Raw genomic sequence first — 4,595 nt, forward strand, 5'->3', positions numbered from 1 at the left:
TCACTAACTGTTGGAAGAAATGATACATAAAACCGTACAGGAGCAAATGTACAATGGGCTTTTGAATTTGTGGCTTATATTTTTTTATTTGTGCTATGAAAGGTGGACCTTTGCTTGAGCAGGCGTCACATGGGCTTTGACATTGTAGCGTATTTGATTGATTTCTTTAATTCTGCTATGAATGGTGATGGGTATAATCAACAACTGGTAGGACGAGCACCCTCCACGACCACAAAATGGACAAGTGGTAGAAGATGGCTGGATGGTAGGACAAGTGATGGCTTTAACTCAGGGGTGTCCAGAGTGCGGCCCGGGGGCCATTTGCAGCCCGCAGGTAATTTTTTAACGGCCCCATGGCACTTTCTAAAAATACGATGAAAAAAAAAAAAAAAACATAAAAAGTGGTATAAAAGAGCAAACAGGTGAAATGTAACAAAAAAATGTTGCATTATTTACTCTAATAACACAAAGCTGCCATGCAGGCTGTTTCTTTCTTTAAAAAATAATAATGAATCAAAATCAATGTCATTATGAATTATTGACCTATTCAAGGCTCCATTTACTTCACATTAAATATTCCACTTTGAGATATTTTGGGGGGAAATGTTGCATATTTTTTGGTTGCCATTTAAAAAAACACGTTTTTTAAAGAAGGGCCTAAAACGAACAAACAAAAAACATAAACAACAATAAAACTTATAATTGACGGATAGATCTGAAGTTGATCTTGAGACTATTGTGGTAAAAGTTTAAAAAAATGTTGGATTAATTTTTTTAAACTTTACTGAGCAGTATCCTTTTGGATCCCCAATAATTTTAGTGGGACTTTTTTTTTTAAGTGTTATTGCTCAAAAAAATAATGAATTAAGATCAATGTTGTTATGAGTTATTGACCTTTTTAAGACTCCAATTATTATATAATCTCAAATATTCCACTTTAAAATTTTATTGGGGGAAAATATTGCATATTTTGTGTTTTTTTCCATAAAAAAACCCGGTTTTCCTTGACAAAAATGGCATACAACTTAAATCTTTGAAAGCGTTTTATTGACAGATAGACCTAATGTTGATCTAGAGATTTAAACCTTGAATAATAATAATAATAATAATAATAATACTAAATAATGACACATTTGTAATATTTTTTTTGACCAAAACCTTTTGGGGTCCCTGGCATCAAGTCTGAGTGGAGGCCTAAATGTATCTTTTTTTACACATATATTGTATTGGTTTTTAAAATAAAAAATATCAAAATGACCCCCGCTTGCTTTGATTTTTCAGTGTGCGGCCCTCAGTGGAAAAAGTTTGGACACCCCTGCTTTAACTAAACGACAGATACATGAAACTGTGCATGGGAAAACGTAACATGGGCTTTGAATTTATGGCTTATTTAAAGTGGTTTTGTTGAGGTGTGGCCATTATCATTAATAACTGGTGGGTGAGTAATGGCGTTACTATAGGAAAGACACATGTACCTGTGCTTGAGCAGATGTCCCATGGGCTTCGACTTTGTGATTACACCCATACACAAGACACATGCAGATGTGTGTTGCTACTAAAGCAGGGTAGTGCAAACAATCGTGCAACTTCCTGTCCCACGCCCAACCGACACATGCCATCACCTGACAGCTGGAAAATGAGGAAGTTCACTTCCACAAGCAGAAGCACACAAGTGATTTATGCAAACTACTGCAGGTTGTTGGCGGCGGTGCTCCCTCTTTGAGACAACGTTGTAGTGAAGTACACTGGCATACGTTAAGGATCCCACATTGAGCAGGTGGGGGCGGTGTGGTGATGAACAGAGCTCAAGAGAGGGCATTAAGGGAGGGGCCACCTTCTGAGAAACAGGAGGGTGTGGATATGTAAGGAAGTAGGCAAGAAAGGTTGGGCAATGGTGTGTGTAGTACACGAGTGTTGCACAAAGCAGCCTTACAGGAAGCGAAGGGCAGGCTTGTGTCTGAGCACATACACACAAATGGCGACTCGTGTGACTTTTTCCTGCCCCGATGATCACAACAAGTGTAGTGACAGCTCATCATCACGCATGACGGCACCTCAAAATCTTAGTTTTGCCTACATATCTATGTAGATGTGTGTCTGTGTGCACCATCTGCCCTCACTGCACATCTGTCCTTCTCATCCCTGGAGTAGCTGGATGCACTCCATCCATATACTGAATGACCCACTTTGATCTCAGTCAGCATCTTGTGGGAGCTCCGGTTCAAGTGAGCACACTGGACACTTCCATAGTACAGTGCAATCTGGTACTCACAGCGCTTCACTTTTCCCACATTTTTTTATGTTAGTCCTTTTCCAAAATGGAATACATTTATGTTTGTCCTCAAAATTCTACAGACTGTACCAAATATAGACTACAAGATTATTATTTTTTTAATTTCGCAAATTTATTCAAACCAAAAATATTACAAGTACATAAGTATTCGTAGCATTTTCTCAAGACTTTGTTGATGCACCTTACAGCCTCAAGTCTTTTTGAATACGATGCCACAAGCTTGGCACATCTATCATTGGGCGGTTTCGCCCATTCCTCTCAAGCTCCATCCAGTCCGATGGGAAGCGCTGGTTTTCATCCACGATGTATCTGTACATTGCTGCATGTGCAGGTATTTAACCAAAAAAGGGGCTTTTCTTAAGTAATTTTTTGTTTTTAACATTTGAACAGCTATGGTCGGTTTTATTTTCTGAAATGAAACATCAGGTCCATATAAAGTCCTGAAGTAAACACATCAAAAACAGAAAAAATATATGTGCAATAAGTCTAATGTTGAACTTGTAGCTCTTTCTTCTTTTTCACATACCGTTAATATCAAATAAATATAACAGAACCACACTGCAAAAACTGAAATCTAAGTAAGATTAAATATCTCAAAAAGGGGTGATATTTGCTTATTTTCTGTCTGATAAGATAATTCTTCTCACTAAGCAGATTTTATGTTAGAGTATTTTACTTGTTTTAAGGGTTTTGGTCCTAAATGATCTCAGTAAGATATACTTGAGTTGTTGCTGAGATTTTATGACCTATATTTACCTACTCAGTGGCCGAGTGGTTAGAGTGTCCGCCCTGAGATCGGTAGGTTGTGAGTTCAAACCCCGGCCAAGTCATACCAAAGACTATAAAAATGGGACCCATTACCTCCCTGCTTGGCACTCAGCATCAAGGGTTGGAATTGGGGGTTAAATCACCAAAAATGATTCCCGGGCGCGGCCACCGCTGCTGCCCACTGCTCCCCTCACCTCCCAGGGGGTGAACAAGGGGATGGGTCAAATGCAGAGGACAAATTTCACCATACCTAGTGTGTGTGTGACAATCATTGGTACTTTAACTTTAAATTGAGTAAAACATGCTTGAATCTAGAATATCAACTGATGCAAAGCTGTGTCATCAACACTCAAGTATAAAACGGCTTTTTTAAAGTAATAATTTCTTATTTCAAGCATGAAAAAAAAAATCATGACTTTGACACAATTGTGTCTCATATTAAAACAGATGACAGCCAAATGGACTTTGTTGTTTTATTTTCAATGAAGCAATAGAAAATACGTACTCCTATAGTAGTACAGTTGTTATTAGTAAGAATATACTTATTTTAAGGTATTTTGGGGTTCATTGAAGTTAGCTAATTTTACTTGTTTTGGAAAGTCTTGACAAGCCAAATTTTCTTGTTCTATTGGCAGATAATTTTGCTTAGTTCAAATAAAATACCCCTAATTTTTGTATATATTTTTTTCTTGTTTTTGAACACTGACATTTTGCAGTGCATCAGTCACAGTGCTAGCATATGTAAGCAATATTGGTTTAAAATAACAGATTAAACAAATAAATATCTATCTGAATTACAACTTGCAACTGACCAGGGTCAGTGGTGTGCCGTCAGGGCCAGCAAGGCCTTCTCTGCTGGCCTAACATAACAAGAAATCATGATCATAATTAAAGATAAAATTAGTTTTTAATTTACTTTCCCTAAATATCTGAAATTACTCATATTCTCTTCATGTCATATTTCGCTCGTGCCAGTGCTGTTGTTTTTAGTTTTAGTTTGTATCCAATCAGAATTCAGCTAGCTTATGCCATGCTGTACCAAATCTGCCCAGAATCAACAATGCGGTGGACATAGATTTGATAGACAATTGCAATAGCCAATCAGATCACGTGTTGTTGTCAGTAAGGCATTCCAGATGGCCTCACGTTCAACGAGATGTTTACGCGTCCTGTGATTGGATACTCATCGGGACCGTTAGTGGATGAATTTGAGAACACAGAGTTGAGAGACAGTTGTGATAGTCAACCAGATCACAAGTTGTTGACAGTAGTCTCTCTAAGTAGCCTAATGTTAACGAGACTGTGATTGGATACTCACTTGTCATTCCAAAGGGAGTATTCAATCACTCGTTGCAACTTAGCAGGAAGTGTTGACCCACAAAGAAGGAGAACGGAATGTTGATTAGGTGGCAGATATATATTGTGATGTAACATAAGAACTCTTTTACACAGCATGCCACAGTAGTGAAGAGCATGCACAGTAGCCCTGTTTAGGTTGTTGAACGTAGACATGCCGGCAGCTTGATGTTTTTGA

The sequence above is a fragment of the Entelurus aequoreus genome, linkage group LG08 (assembly GCF_033978785.1).
Source record: "Entelurus aequoreus isolate RoL-2023_Sb linkage group LG08, RoL_Eaeq_v1.1, whole genome shotgun sequence".
NCBI lineage: Eukaryota > Metazoa > Chordata > Actinopteri > Syngnathiformes > Syngnathidae > Entelurus > Entelurus aequoreus.